The sequence below is a fragment of the Dromiciops gliroides genome, chromosome 1 (genome assembly GCF_019393635.1).
Source record: "Dromiciops gliroides isolate mDroGli1 chromosome 1, mDroGli1.pri, whole genome shotgun sequence".
NCBI lineage: Eukaryota > Metazoa > Chordata > Mammalia > Microbiotheria > Microbiotheriidae > Dromiciops > Dromiciops gliroides.
In genome coordinates this window covers 215,168,054-215,185,775 of record NC_057861.1, presented here as the reverse complement: position 1 = coordinate 215,185,775, position 17,722 = coordinate 215,168,054, and positions in this window count along the sequence as shown.

Sequence of the window (17,722 nt, the reverse complement as noted above, 5' to 3'; positions counted from 1 at the left end):
AAAAGCTCACAAATGGAATTCCAGATGCACAATAAGATGGGTATGCTCTGATGAAAGGCCAGAATTGGCCTCCTTCCTAGACTTTATGGGTAAGTGAGGGGGGTGGGATTGGTCCATACCAACTTGAAATAATCATCAAGGGAAGTTTATGCTGAGACCATAAATGTAGACTTTTAACTGAGCCACAGCCAGCCAACCAAACGGGGAGGTTATAGCTCACTTTGTACTGTTCTGCCTCATGAAAATATGCATTGCATTATGAACAAGGAAGGAAAGTGCCAGCATTGGCCCAAACCCTGGCGACTCAGGATGATCACACATAAGGCAAGCTGGAGTGAAGATGGCCAGAATGCAAGGTGGAGGCATGGATCTGGGCATGATGAGGTGAACATGAGCCTTTCTGACTGGAGGGAGGATCCAGAAATAGGTTAAAGTTTATATTTATGTGGATCTTTAAGGCTTGCAAAATACTTATATTATCTCGTTTGATTCTCAAAATAGCCTTATAGAGTATTATTCACATATTCCAGGGGAAAAATGAGAGAAACAAAAGTTAAGTGCACAGGGTCTTGTAATATTTGTGTGTATATACAAATATATGTGTATTTATCTACAAACACAACACACACACACACACACACACACATATATATATATATATATATATATATATATATATATATGAAGTACTGATATTTCATATATTTAAAGTTGTTTTCTGATTTATATTTCAAGTACTATTTGGCTTTGTCTTTCAAGTACTATTTGGCTTTGTCTTTCTCTGGAAGGCAGCAAGACTAATAGAATCATTGACTTCAAATTAGAATAGATGCCAAATTTTCTAGTCCAACCCTAATCAATTCATAAATCATACATATACAACAGCCCCAAAATGAGGTCATTAAGCCTCTGCTGGAAGACGGGGAGACTTCCAGTGAAAGGGAACCCACTGTTGCCTAAAGCAACCCATTTAACTTTTGGAAAACTCAAATTTTTAGAATTTTCTCCCTTTATATTAAACTGAAATATGTTTCTCTAGTCCACATTCTGCTCTCTGGGGCAAAGTGAAATCAGTTCAATCATTCATTCCAATCTAAGAATATTTGAGGACAGTTATGATGTCCTTTCTATGCCTGTTTTTCTCCTGAATAATTAAAGCTGTAAATGTGCTGAGTGATAAAAAGAAGCTGACTTAATAGTAAAAGTTCATTGCAAATAATGATGTATTATTTTTATACTTGTCTAATGAAGAGAATTGGGGTATGACTAAAAGAGTGATCAATGCTATTCACCAAATTGGTTTTGTGAAGTCTTAAAACGATCTGGAGGGGGTGACTAGGTGGCACTGTGGATAAAGCACCGGCCCTGGATTCAGGAGTATCTGAGTTCAAATCCAGCCTCAGACCCTTGAAACTTACTAGCTGTGTGACCCTGGGCAAGTCACTTAACCCCCATTGCCCAACAAAAAAAAATCTGGAAACATATTTTGGATTTATGAACCATATTTCTTTTAAAAAAAAAGTAAAAACCTAAATCACTTAATGACCATTAGTGCAAAAGAACTAAGCCTTAGCAGGGATTTTAAATGAAACCATACATAGAAGGGATCTCAACAAGCCAGCATACATCCTCTGCTTGATTGCCTCAAGCTGAAGAACCCAGCAAATCTCAAAGCAGCCCTTCCACTTTTGTAAAGCTCTCATTTTTAGGAAGTTGTTGTTGTTGTTGGTGGTGGTGGTAATATTGGTTTTTTCCTTGATTTAATCTTAAATGTGCCTCTGAAACTCTCACTCAATAATTCTGGTTCTATTCTCTGAAACCAAATAAAACAAATCTAATCCCTACTTCAGGTGACATCCCTTCACATATTTAAACATAGGTATCATGTCCCCCATGAATCTAAATATCACCAGTTCCTTCAACTGATCTTCACAAGACATGTACTAATGGCCCTTCACCATCTCAATTGTTCTCCTTTGGACACCTCAACTTATTAATATCCATCTTGAAAATGTGTGGGACTCTGAGTAAATTCATTTAACATCTTTGTGTCTCTGGAATCGAAGTACACAGGTACAGATCTGGAGTTTCCTCACTGTAATTGGAAATGATCACTTTTAGGATGTTTATTGACCTACCTACATTCATAGTGAGATATCTAGGTGGTATAATGGATGGAATCTGGGTCTTGAATCAGGAAGACCTGAATTCAAATCCACCCACAGATACTTACTAGCTGTGTGACCATGGGCAAGTCATTTAACCTTATTTGCTTCAGTTTCCTCCTCTATAAAATTGGCTGGAGAAGGAAATGGAAAATCACTCCAGGATCTTTGCTAAGAAAACCCCTAATGGGATCACAAAGAGCAAAACCAAACAAAATAATCATTCATCAATCTTCTCACAAGATATTGCTATACTCCTACCCACCTGTGCATGGCAATGTGCTGATAACCTATAATGCAAGATAAACATTAAGATAATTTCATGCTAGATCATATAATAGCAAAACAAGTACTAAATATAAAATGCAGGCATGTAGGTAATGCAGTGGCTAGAGTGCTGGACATGGATTCAGAAAAACCTAACTTCAATCCTTCTTCAGAAACATACAAGCTATTTGACCTGGGACAAGTTACTTAACCTCTATCACGTTCACTTTCCTCATCTTAAAAATGAGGAACCTTTGTAATATACCTCATAGGATTGTTATAATGATACCAGCAATGAAGCAATATATAAATAGTAGCTATTTCTATTTTTATTAAATGGATCATAACTTCCTTGATATTGATACTACCACCACTGAAGCAAGATGTTAATACTAGATGCTCTATAAAAATTATTATGGCTAAATAATTGATCATGAAAACTAAAGTACAAAGGGGCAAAGCCAAGATAGCAGAGCAGGGATTTACCTGAGCTCCCCCAAATTCCTTTGTAAAGAACTTTAAAATACCATTTCAAAATTAATTTTGGCCTGGCAGAACCAATGAAAGGTTAGGGTGAAATAATTTTTCAGCCCAGAACAACTTAGAAGGTTAGCAGGAAAGGCCTGTTTCATGGGGTGGAAGTGGAACATAGTCCAGTAGAGACCATGCCCAAGCAAGCCAGAATTAAGTCTTGGGGGTAATGGAATCAGCAGTTGCAGCAGGTAGAACAGACAATTTGTCAGAAGTAAATTACAGGGGACCCTTTATTGGCACTGGATGTAAAACACTATTTCATTGTTAATACATAGTTCCAGTGCACAGTCCTAGGATGAGGATGAGCAACAGCAGGTGTGAAACCCTGATCAAAGATGCAGAGAGAAAAGAGAACATGTACTCCCTCATAGATCAGAGCACAGACCAGGAGAGCAGTGACCAAACCTCTCCTTAGCTCGTACCACCTAAAAGAACTAAAAATTTACAGAGCACCCCCCCACCCACAGAAAAAGGCCTACTTCTTAAAACAGCAACAAAAAATCCTTTGGACACTGATCTCTCTACCTCAGGATCCAAGCATAACTTTAACATAGAGAAAAAATAAGAAATATGCTGGAAAATGAGCAAAGAAAAGAACCTGACCATAGAAAATTACTATAGAGACAGGGAAGATCAAATCAGAAATCCAGACAAGAAAATGAAATCAAACCAGTTATATGCATAGTCTCAAAGAAATATGTGAATTGGTCTCAGGCCCTGGGAGAGCTCAAAAAAGATTTTAACAATCAAAATAGAGAGGTGTAGGGAAAACTAGGAAAACAAATAAGGATCATGCATGAAAAAGAGTCAACACTGTGGTAAGGAAGGCACAAAATCATTACTGATGAAAATAATAATTTAAAGCACAGAATAGGCCAATTGACAAAAGAGGTACAAAAATGAACTGAAGAGAAAAACTTAAACAACAGAATTGCCAAATAGAAAAAGATGTACAACAGAATCATTTAAGATAACTCCCTAAAAAGAAAAATTGATCAAATGGAAAAGAAAATACAAAATCTCACTGAAGAAAATAATTCCTTAAAAATTAGAATTGGACAAGTAAAAACTAATAACTCCTTGAGACAACAAGAAACAATAGAAAAACAATGTGAGAAAATAATTATTAATAATGGATTTCTTAGGGACCCAGAGATCAGTTTTAGTTCTTTCTTCCCCCCACCCCAGTCCAGAAAGTTCAGCTCTTACCTGGGACAAACCTAAGGGAACAAAAGAAATGGAGATAGACTCCTTTGTGTGTTTGTTTGTTTTTGTGGGGCAATGAGGTTAAGTGACTTGCCCAGGGTCACACAGCTACTAAGTGTCAAGTGTTTGAGGCTGGATTTGAACTCAGGTCCTCCTGAATCCAGGGCTGGTGCTTTATCCACTGTACCACCTAGCTGCCCTGGGAGACAGACTTTTTTGCATAGCTCAGTGAAGGACTACACCTAAATAATGGATTTTGTCTTAGGCAACTTGAGTGAGTGTCATCTGTAGAGTTCATTTTATTTTATTTTATTTTATTTTTTTAGTGAGGCAATTGGGGTTAAGTGACTTGCCCAGGGTCACACAGCTAGTAAGTGTTAAGTGTCTAGTGTTAAGTGTCTGAGGCCGGATTTGAACTCAGGCACTCCTGACTCCAAGGCCGGTGCTCTATCCACTGCGCCATCTAGCTGCCCCTGTAGAGTTCATTTTAATATAGATCACTCTTAAGTCATGTCAACCAATGTAATTGAATGATGTTAACCAATTAGCTTTGATCAATGTATAATGACCCACCTTCATCAAAAGTGGACAATACCCAGGATGGCTAGGTGGCACAGTGGATAAAGCACTGACCCTGGATTCAGGAGTACCTGAGTTCAAATCCGGCCTCAGACACTTGACACTTACTAGCTATGTGACCCTGGGCAAGTCACTTAACCCCCATTGCCCCGCCAAAAAAAAAAAAAAAACAGTGGATAATACCCTGGCCACACCAGGGTTTGCTGCTTGGCTCTTGACTCTCTCTTGGCTGGTGCTTGGGCATGCTCTTGACTTGTCCCCCCCTCTTAGCACAACATAGGTCTGACGACCTGAGACCATGAGAAGTTAGGAAAACATGCAGTCAATCCTTTACTGATATATTTTATTAATTAATAATAAATGCTTACTGCCTAAACTAATGCATTAGCAATTTATAGAAAACACAGCGCTAGCCATAATAATTTTTAAAAACACAAAAGTAAAAGAATGAAAAATTAAAAGTTGTGGAATATCTCAAACAAACCGAATTGGAAAATAGATTGCAGAGAGAGGATTTAAGAATTATTAGACAATCTGAAAGCCAAGATTTTTTTTAAAAGGAACACAGACATCATATTTGAAGAAATTATCAAGGAAAAAACTTCACTGATATACTAGAAACAGAGGATAAAATAGAAATTGACTCCACTGATCACTTTCTGAAAGAGATCCCCAAATGAAAATTCTCAGAAATATTCTACACAAATTCCAAAGATCCCAGGTCAAAGAGAAAATATTGCAAACATCCAGAAACAATTCAAATATTATGGAACCACAGCTGGGGCCTGATAGGAAAGAAAACATAATGTGGAAGGCAGTGGTCTGAAACAGAACATTTTCGAGGAAGGACAAAGAGAAAGGGAGAGAGAGAGAGAGAGAGAGAGAGAGAGAGAGAGAGAGAGAGAGAGAGAGAGAGAGAGAGAGATAAACAAGTAGAGAAAAATGCACAGTTAGACAGTTAGAAAGCATAACTGTAAAAGTGAATGAGGGGCAGCTAGATGGCGAAGTGGATAGAGAACCGGCCCTGGAGTCAGGAGTGCCTGAGTTCAAATCCGGCCTCAGATGCTTAACACTTACTAGCTGTGTGGCCCTGGGCAAGTCACTTAACCCCAATTTCCTCACTAAAAAAAAAAAAAAAGTGAATGGGATGCACTCACCCAAAAATCAGAAGCAGACAGTAGAGTAGATTAAAAAAACAGAATCCTACAATATGCTGTTTTTCAAGAAATACACTTGAAGCGGAGAAACACACATAGTAAAGGTAAAGGATTGAAAAAAGTAGGGGTAGCAATTGTGATTTTGTACAAAGGAAAAGAAAAATAGATCTAATTATGAGTGATCAGAAGGGAAACTAAATTTTGCTAAAGGTACCACAGACAATGAAGCAATATCCATACTAAATATATATGTACCAAATGGTATAGCATCCAACTTGTTAAAGTAAAAGATAAATTAATTACAGGAGAAAATACATACTTTCCACTCAGAACAAGATAAATCAAACTGAAAAATAAAAAAGAAATGCAGGCCATGAATATAATTTTATATAAGTTAGGCATGATAGATCTCTGGAGAAAATTGAATGGGAATATGTATAATGGATAATTTTGATTAAATTAAATTTTTAAAGTTTTGATATAAATAAAACCAAAGAAGCCAAGATTAGAAGAAAAGAAGAAAACTGGGTTGGGGTGGGGAGGTTTACAGCAAGTTTTGCTGTAAAGGCATGATTTTTCAAACATAGAGAACTGACTCAAATTTATAAGAATATGAATCCTTCACAAATTGATAAGTGATCAAATGATATGATCAGGCAGTTTTCAGAAGAAGAAAGCAAAGCTATTTATAGTCATATAAAAATACTCTAAATTAGAGAAATGCTCATTAAAACAACTCTGAGGGGCTACCTTATGCTTATCAAATTGGCTATTATGACAATAGGGGAAATTATAAATGTTGGAAGGGACATAGAAAAACACTAATGTAGAGCTGATAGAGTTGTGAATTCATCAAACCATTCCGGAAAGGAAGTTGAAACTATCCCCCAAAGGCTATAAAAATGTGCTTACCCTTTGAGCCTGTAATACCACGACTGGGTCAGTATTTCAAACAGATTTTTAAAAAAGAAAGGAAAGGACCCATATGCACAAACAGCTGTACAGTAGCTCTTTTTCTAGTGGCAAAGAATTAGAAATTGAGGAGATGTAATCAACTGGGGAATGACTGAATAAGTTGTGATATATGATTGTCAAGTAATACTATTAAACTGTAAGAAGTGACAAGCATGACAATTTCTGAAAAATCTGGGAAGACTTATGAACTGAAGTAAAGTGAGCAAAACCAACAGAACATTGCATGCAATAACAGTAACATTGTAATTATGATCGACTGTGAAAGACTTATATATTCTTGTCAATCCATTGATCCATGACAATTCCAAAGGACTTATGATGTAAAATTCTATCCACCTCCAGAAAGAGAACTGGTGAACTCTGAGTGCAAATTGAAGAATTTTTTTACTTTATTTTTCTTGATTTTTTTTTTCTTTTGCAACATGGCTACTATGAAAATATGCTTTGTATGACTTCACATGCCTAATAGGTATCATATTGCTTATTTTTTCAATGTGTAAGGGAAGAACTGGAGTGGAGGGAATTTGGACTAGAATTTTTTAATGAATTTACAAAAAGCAATTCATCATTTGTGAGGTTAACAGTGATGAGCCTTTCTTAACTTTGCTAGATTTCTCTAATATATATATATATATAAACATGCTGCCTATTCCTGGGCCCTTCTCATAGTCATTTGCCTTTTGATAGAACCTTCCAGAGCATGTGGTTCTCTGGTATAACCATCAAGTACCACACAATGACAAGGAAAAACATTGAACTTTTGTTTGACATCGAATATGAAGTAATATCACATATCATTTTCTAATTGTTTCATATGTCCCATAGTCTTCTTGAATCAAATTTAGGTCAGTCACGACAGCCATTAATCTTTCTGTATAACTCTGTAATATTCCATAATGATTCTGTAATATTCCTGTTGTAAGGAATTTAGCAGATATGCAGAGATAACAACTCATCTTTCAGTGAACTTCTAAATTTATCTTCGAAGTTATTATTGTTAATGTTACTAATATTATTATACTTTGTATACCCTTTATCTCATTCATCATCTCTCTGTTTTGGATTCAATATATTATTTCTATCTTAAATAAACTGGCCATGAGACGGTTAAGTAATTACTAATAGTAATGGAGACTAGAATAGATTTTGAGTCCTATTATCTCATTAGTGTGTCTTATTGTATCTCGTTGTAAATCTTTATGATTGATTGTTCATCATTTTAAACCCAGTGCTACTTAAGATTTGATTGAAATACTCTTTGGGGAAAAGAGCTTCCTTTGAATAGCAGCAAAGAGTCTTTCAATCCCCTCAAATAGAATCTACTCTGTAAGATTATTTAGATACAAGCAAATCGGTGTTGCCCTTGTTAGAGGCTTAGGTAATACAAAGTAATACATAATCTTTCATTCATGTATTTTGGGCTTTGGAGTGAGTTTAAGACTTTTTTTGGGGGGGGGAATGGTGTAATGAGGTTAAGTGACTTGCCCAAGGTCACACAGTTAGTGTCAAGTGTCTGAGACCAGATTTGAACTCAAGTCCTCCTGAACTCAGGGCTGGTGCTTTATCCACTGTGCCACCTAGCTGCCCCAGGGATTTTTTCAATGGGTTAACCTTTCTCAATAACATTTTACTTAAACTAACATTCATTGAATAGAATTAAAGCTTGGCATAGAAAGAAAGGAAACATGCATTTACTAAATGCCTGTCATGTTCTAAATGATCTTCAAACCAACTCTAAGATATAGGTACTATTATCCTCATTTTACAGATGAGGAAACTGAGAATGTGAAGTTAAATGACTTACCCATGGTCATATTACAACTAAATGAAGCCATATTTGAATCCACATTTTCCTGATTCTGGGCCCAGAACCATATCCACTGTGCCACCTAGCTCTCTGTAAGCTCACATATGAGATCTACTTTCAGAGTCAGGAATATCTAGGTTCAATTCTAACTTCTGAAACATACTAGTTGTTTATGCCAGGGCAAGTAATTTAACCACTCAATACCCAATACAACAATCTAAAACTTTAGTCTGTCAATAGTTGTAGATCTGCCTTGGTTAAAGAAGTTGTCTTCACTTCATGTTTCCTACACAAATGAAATCACAGTTTGGGTCACAAGGTTAACTTAATCTTCAAAACATCACGTGACAGCAGGTAAGCAAGTTAGGAGATGATGGTTCATAGAAAAAAAAACTTGCTTTCAAAATGCTGCCACAACTTTTTAATATTGCATAAATTTTCAAGTGTAGTTAAGGTGTTATTTGGTTTGGCTGAACTCTTCCCCCCCCCTTTCTTTTTCAGTTGTTTGTCACAAAGGATGGCACACTAAATGGAAGAGGGAAAGAGAGGTGTTTGGAAGTAAAGATTATTTTTTAAAATATCGACAAAAGTAAGTAATTATTCAGTATTTTTAAATTTGTTATAATTCAGATACTATATAGTCTGGTTTTATCTATTTTACAATTTTTATGCATCTTCTTTTATAAACTTTTGTTCCTAGAAAAATTCAGAGGTTTCTATTACATTGAAATGGAAGAAATTTTTTTGTTTAGATAGCTGCCACATATTATTGATATATTTCCCTGTTCACGTTTTCTAAAATTGTCTAAACTATCTTATATCACACAATCAGTCTGAAAAGGAAAATATTACATATATAATGGATTTAGCAAAAGAGTCTCCTCTATGTGAAACAAATGTTTTAGAAAATTATGTTCAGTAGATCTTTCTACCTTCTAAATTAATTCTGCCATGGCTATGTAATAATGGGTTATATTTCTATAACACTTTAAGATTTTCAAAACACTTTGCATAGATTTTTTTTCATAACAACAATGCTGGGCTACAGTGCATGTATTATCATCTCCAATTTGCAGATAAGAAAATGAAAGGTCAGAGAAATTAAGTGACTTATTCATGTTCACATAATCAGTCAGGGTCAGAAGAGGGATTTGGAGACAAGCATTCCTGACTTCAAGGCCAATGAGTTTTCCATTACTCCCTTGTCCCTCACTGTTGACTGTATCCAAATTGACTTCATTATAAAGGCAATTCTACTGGAAATTACTGTCTTAGAGATATCTTGACTGCCACAAGAAATAAGATAAAACATTCCTCCTACAAAGGAGGGACAAACTTGTTGCTATAGGTATTAGTTGGACAAGAAATTTTTTAACATTTCCCCCCACCTGAATATATAAAATGCTTTTATCTAACATCTCAGTTAAATTACTATTCTTGGGGCAGCTAGGTGGCACAGTGGATAGAGCACCGGCCCTGGATTCAGAAGGACCTGAGTTCAAATCCAGCCTCAGACACTTGACACTTACTAGCTGTGTGACCCTGGGCAAGTCATTTAACCCCAATTGCCTCACCAAAATAAAAAATACTATTCTTATTTTCAAGGCATCTTAAAGTTTTCCATTTAAATTTGATTTTATATGGTCAATTAACAATTAAAATACATTTTTCTCAATCTTTTATGCCCTCCCAAATGAAAAATAAAGAAATTCAAATAACTTTGATCGAACGTGCATAGCCAAGTAAAACAAATCCCTACACTGGCTATGTTTGAAAAATAGGTTTCAATCTGCATTCTCATTCTACCACCACTGTGTTAGGAGGTATATAGAATATTTCATCATGAGTACTCTGTAATCAATTTTAGCCAATTCATTGTTCACAGTTCTTAAGTCTTTTAAATTTTTCCTTTCTAATGTTTTTCTTGTATAAATTTCTCTTTTACTTATGTTATGATATTCTGCATCAGTTCATACAAGTGTTTCCAGTTTTCTCTGAAACTCTCACTTTGACTATTTTTTAGAAAACAATGATATTGCATTTGTACTATACACACAATATTTTGCTTAGACATTCCACAATTGATGAATACTCTCCTTTAGTTTTCAGTACTTTGACTCTAAAAAATCTGTTATAAATGATTTTGTAGATGTAAGACCTTTATCTTTTTCCTTTGATCTTTTTTTTGAGACCCAGTAGTGGTATTGCTGAGGATGAGCAATTTATAAGCGACAGAAAGAGGATACACAGTTTAGAAAGTTAAAGGTTGTAATTTCAAATAGCTTTCCAGAATACTTGAACCACTTAAGAGTTTCCAAAACTATGCAATAATGTATGTTTTCCCAAAACCACTTCAGCATTTGTCACTTCTTTTATTATCAAATTTGCCAATCTGATGAGTTGTTTTAATTGAATTTTTCTAGTAATTAGTGATTTGGAGCATTGTGTCAGATGGTTATTGACAAATGGCTATATGAAAAAATATATCATATAGGAAATCACGTTTTATATATATATATACATGCATATCTACATATCTATCTTCAATATCTATATATATGGTAAGCTATCATATATCAGAAGGTTTCTTCCTCGGACAATAGTTTGTTTACATTTTTGAATCCTTAGTAATTGAGTAATGGATCTTCTAAATTTTAATATTCAATGTATATAATGGAAATTTGGTATTTTGTCAGAGAAATATGCTGAAACATTTCATAGTTTCCTGATTCCCTTCTAGTTTTTAGGTAAGTACTACTGAGCATTCATAAGGAACTCAACAAGGACAAAGTGTTACCATTGTAATAGGAGAGATAAAATAAGTGTCTCCACAGAAATCTAATACTGCCAGTGGTCTTAGAGGGAACATAATAATTTTTCCTTGATATTGAAAAGGGAAAGGAATAAACTAGTGTAGAAGAAGGGAGAATATGAATGAGATCCACATAATCTTGGTGCACAAGTAAAAGACTTCACAATCAAATAGTTGGAATGAGCAACACCTGAACCTCACCTTTAATCTGAACTGATCTAAGGAGAAAAGAACAGAGAGAGACAGAGAGACAGAGAGACAGAGAGAGACAGAGACAGGTAGAGAGGCAGAAAGAGTTGAATGCAGAAATGCATTAAATTCCTTTGGGAAATAGAAGGGAAAAGGGAGACAAGAGAAGAGAGAATAAGAAAAGAATGTATTCAGGTACAATTTCAAAAAGGAATTAAAAGGAAAGAATGATGAGTTAAGAGTCTGAGACTGGGCTCTGGGTGAGGGAAGGAGAAAGTGGTCATGTGAGCAGAAACTAATTATATCCAACCAAGAGCTAAGGTGCTGAACCCATTTCCCACTCACAGTGCTATTTTTCTTTATAAAGAGGTGACAGGAAATAAAAACTGGGGGAAAAAAGTTTGCAAGAAAATATTCAGAGGTCATAATTTGATTGGAAATAGGATGAACTGACTTAGAAAATGGAACAGTTATAGAAAAATGGGTTTTTAAAAAGCAAAATCTAATAACTTTTCCCAAAAATTCACTTGAAATATAAAGATTCACAGACAGTCATAATCAGGGGCCAAATTAAAACACATTATGTTTTAGAAGAAGTAAAGAAAAAAACAGAAATTGGAGTCATGATCTCTGATGAAGCTATTATTTTAAAATAGACTTGATTTAAAGAGTTAAACAGGAATATTACATTATGTTGAAATGTATCATAAAACAATTCATTTCAATATCAAACATGTACACCAACTAGTTTAGGATCTTAACACTTTTTTGAGTTGAGTTGAAGAGAAATAAACAGCAAAACTATAATAGTGGTAGGAATTTCAATATACTCCTTTCAAATCTAGACAAATGTAACAAGAGAAAAAGAAAACAAGGGAGAAAAAAAGGACTTGAAGGGAATCTTAGAAAAATTAGATTGCTGAGCCTCTGGTATTCATGGAATTGAGAAAGAAAAGTGTATGATGTCTTAGTTGGGCATGGTACCTTGTGTTATTTAAAATATTGGGGGACTAGGCTGGGTTTTCTAAAATATTGCTACTTATAAATAAATGGTTATTGCACCAATTTTGGCAGCAAGCATATATTATTAATTAATATCACATATTGATAACGTATTAACCACATGTCTCCTTGACTTCCCCACTAGTCACAGGCTTACAGGAATAAACAATTACATTCCCAGCAAGGAGAGTAAAAGAGAGTCCTGAGAATAAGAGAGCCAGGAGGCAAGAGAGTGACCCTGGTGGGCCAAGGGATTGTATCCTCTTTCTGTTAGAGGCAGATTGCCACACATTGATCTAAGCTAATTGGTTAGCATTATTCAGCTCCACTGGTTGACATGACTTGGAGGGCAGTCTTGAGATCAAATTCCAACCATCTGGGTGTGCTTCTTCCCCTAGGTAATCATAATGATCAATATGCATTCCTTTTGTTATGCTGAAGGCTCATCATAGGCTGGTTTCTGGTGAGGGGGAGAGAGCAGCTAACACTAAGAGAGCTGGATTTTTTATAGAAATTCATTATTAATAATTATTTTCTCACAACCTTTACACAAATGATCATGAATTAGAGCACAAAAAATTAACAAACAAGAGCAGGGAAGCAAAAATATTAAAATACTTATTTTATGGACCAGAAAACAATATTTTTTTCAATAAAGACCTGCTAAAGATAAATGAAGTCAATTGAAGAATAAATAAAAATCTTGAAGAAGGGCTAATCAAAGAACCAATTTTAGATGCAATAAGTCACTTCATTAATGATAATGACAATAAAGAGACAGCATATCAAAATTTGTGGAATGTTGCAAAAAGAATCCTTTGGGGGAAATGTGTATTTTTCAACATCAACAAAACAAAGAAAAAGGAAATTAAAAACTAGCAATGAAATTTTAAAAACACTAAAAAATCAAAATTTAATTGATTTAATAACCACAATGGTAAATTTTAAAATTAATAAAGAGATTGACAAAGTTTAAAACAAAAAACTCCTACTGGATTAATAATTAAACTAGGAATTTGTAATGTATTAAGATAAAAAATAATTTGATTAAAGAAAGAAAAGTGCAAAGCCAGTTTATAATTGATAATTTATCAGGATCAAAAATAAAAAAGGAGGAATAGACAATAAATGATGAAAAATATAAGAAATTGTTGGAAACAAATTTACCTAATTTTATGTTATCAAAATCATAGATATAAATAAAATACATGAACATTTACAAGTGCGTGTGTGTCTGTGTGTCTATTTCTGTCTGTGTGTTTAAAACCTAGCTGGGTGGCTAGATGATGCAGTAGATAGATTACCAAGTCAGGAGTCGGGAGGACTCACTTAAATGTTTTCTGAGTGGCAAAAGGAAATGGCAAACCTCTACAGTATCTTTGCCAAGAAAACCCTAAATGGGCTTATGGAGAGTAAGACATGACCGAAACGACTGAACAAAAAAATACTACCCACATTTACAGAACAAGAAAGAGAGGATTCAAGTAAACCAATTTCAGCAAAATGAATGAATGGATAGATAGAGAGATAGATAAGAATAAAGAAAACATGAATGAACTCAAAACCCAGGAAAACCATAATTTTTTAGGACCAGATGAATTTACAAGTAAATTCTAGCAAACATTCAAAGAACAATTAATTCTAATATTATATAAGCAGTTTTTAAAAAAATAACAAAAGAGGTGTGGAGCCAAGATGTTGGAGCAAAGCAGGAATTTACTGATAACCTTGCAAATTCACCTCTAAAGAACTATAAAATAAAAACCTCAAAATGAATTCCGGAAAAGGAAAAACAACAAAAGGATGTGGTAAGACAATCTTCCAGCCCAAGATGACTTAGAAGGTTAGCATGAAAAATTTGTCTCACTTGGATAAAAGGGATCCCACTCCAGTGTAGCAGGATGCAGGCAAGCTAGCAGCTTTGCATGCCTCATCAAGCCGTCAGTAAAGCCCTGAGTCCCATCACAGGTCAGTGGCTAGGCCCTGTACCCTGCAATGAAAAGAAAGTAACTATATGCTACTGTCCTACACTGACACATTATTCCAGCCACAAAGCCCTGCAACCACCAGCTCAAGATGCTTGGACAGTGCCCCTCCATCTCAGGAGCAAAACCCAACTTTAAGATTAAAACTCACACACTAGGGTATAAAATGAGCAAAAAACAAAAAAACAAAAACAAAAAACTAAAAATGACTAGACCACGGAAAGTTACTGTGATGATAAGGAAGATCAAATCACAAACTCAGAAGAGAACACTGACAAAATGGCTATGTGTGAAGACTCAAAGAGAAATGTGAATTTGTCTCAAGCACAAAAGGAACTCCCCAAAGAGCTCAAAAATATTTTAAAAATCGGGAAAAGGTATGAGTGATGCAAGAAAATCATCAAAAGAGGCAACAGCTAGATAAAGAACACACAAAATATGGGGGAAAATGTATGAAAATTCTCTGAAGAAAATAACTTCTTAAAAAGTATAATTGGGGCAGCTAGGTGGTGCAGTGGATAGAGCACCAGCCCTGGAGTCAGGAGTACCTGAGTTCAAATCTGGCCTCAGACCATTAACACTTACTAGCTGTGTGACCCTGGGCAAGTCACTTAACCCCAATTGCCTCACTAAAAAAAAAAGTATAATTAACCAAATGAAGAGATTTTTAAATTCCATAAAGAAAATATTTTCTTAAAAATTCAAATTGGACAAATAAAAGCTAATGATTCTGTGAGACATCAAGAAATAGTAAAATAAACTCAAATAAATGAAAAAAATAAGAGAATGTGAAATAAATCAGTGAAAAAACAACTGACCTGGAAAATAGATTAAGGAGAGATACTTTAAGAATTATTGGATTACCTTATACCATGATAAAAAAAAAAAGCCTAGGTATCATATTTCTTTTTTTCCTTTTTTTGTGGAGCATTGAGGGTTAAGTGACTTACCCAGGGTCATACAGCCAGTAAGTGTTTGGGGTCAGATTTGAACTCAGGTCCTACTGAAGAAATATAAATTGTTCATTGTAGTTTGAGACAATACAATAAAATGTCAATTCTACCTAAGTTAATTTACTTATTCTGTGCCATATCAAACTACCAAAAATTATTCTATAGAACTAAAAAAATAACAAAATTCTTCTAGAAAAAAAGGTTAAGAATATCAGGGAAATTAAGGAAAACAAAATGTGAAGGAATGTGGCCTAGCTGTTTCAGATCACAAACTGTATTAGGACAATCTGGAATGTCTAAGAACTAAAGTGGTAGATCAGTGGGATGGATTAGATGCACAATACACAATACTAAATGACCATAGTAATCTAGTGTTTAATAAACCCAAAAACCAAGCCAATAGTGAGAAAAACTCACTATTTGACAAAAAGTGTTAGGAAAACTGGAAAAACAGTTTGGCAGAAGCTAGGTATAGACTAACAGTTTAAATCATATACCAAATTAAGGCCAAAATAGATACATTATTTAGACATGAAAGATAATACTACAAACAAATTTAGAGATCAAGGAATAGTTTACCTGCTCAATCTATAGGATGGGAAGAATGTATGACCAAACAAAAGACAAAAAGGCAAAATAAAATGTAAAATGAATAATTTTAATGATATTGAATTTTTTAAAAAGATTTGCACAAACAAAAGCAATGCAACCAAGATTAAAAGGAAAGCAGAAGGCTCAGGGCAAGTATGTCTGAAAAAGAGATACTTAAAGAAATGAGTCAAATTTATAAGATTACAACATTTCCCAATTGGTATATAGTCAAAGTATATGAACAGGCAATTTTCAGATGAGGAGATCAAAGCTATCCATAGTCATATGAAATAAATATTCTTTAAATCACTTTTGATTAGAGAAATTTAAATTAAAGGAAATCTGAGGTACTAACTCACACTTTCAATCTTAGATTGATGAATATAACAGAAAAGGAAAATGATAAATGTTAAAAGCGATGTGGGGAAATTTGGATACCAATTCACTGTTGCTACAGTTGTGGACTGATCCAACCATTCGGAACAGCAATTTGGAACTGTGCCCAAAGGGCTATAAAAATGTGAATATCCTTTGATCTAGCAATACCATTACTAGGTCTATATTGCAAAGATATTTAAAAAATGGGGAAAGGACAAAGAAAATAATAGTAGCTTTTTTGTAGTAGCAAAGAATTAGTATTTGAAGAGATATCTATCACTTGGGGAATGGGTAAACAAGTTTTGGTGTGTGATTCTAATGCAATACTATTGTGCTATAAGAAATGATGAGTAGGAGGATTTCAGTAAAACCTCTGAAGTTTTTGTGAACTGATGCAAAGTGAAGTCTACAGAACTAGGAAAACCTTGTACATGGTAACACCAAAAATGTTAAGTCATCAGTGACTTAGTTATTTTCAGCAATATTATGATCCAAGACAATTCCAAAGGACTTATGATAAAAAATTCTATCCACTTCCAGAGGAAGAACTACTAATGGAATCTAAATGCAAATTGAAGCATACTATTTTTTCACTTTATTTTTTTCACTTTTTTGCCACAACATAGCTAATATAGAAATATGTTTTGCATTATTGCATATATATGACCTATATCAAATTGCTTACCATCTCAGGGAGGGGTCATTTAAGGGAGGGAGAGAGAAAATGTGGAACTCAAGATTTTATAAATGAATGTTAAAATTATTTTACTTGTAACAAAAACAATTACAAAAAAATTAGTCTTATCAAATATATTCCATGATAAAAGTATAACCGTAAACCAGAAAAAAGTTGAAACAGAGGGAAAAAATATTGACCAATACCCATATTGAAAATTGACACAAAATGTTAAATAAATTATTAGCAAAGAGATGAGCTTACCACAAAGATTAGACACTGTGATCAAGTGGGATTTATATTAGGAATGCAGAGTTTGATCAATATTATGAACATTTTTAAACTAATATCCCATTATGAAGAACAAAAAGTATATAATTACATGTATAAATGCAGGGGAAGAAAACTCTTGACAAAAGAGAATATTTATTCCTACTGAAAACAAT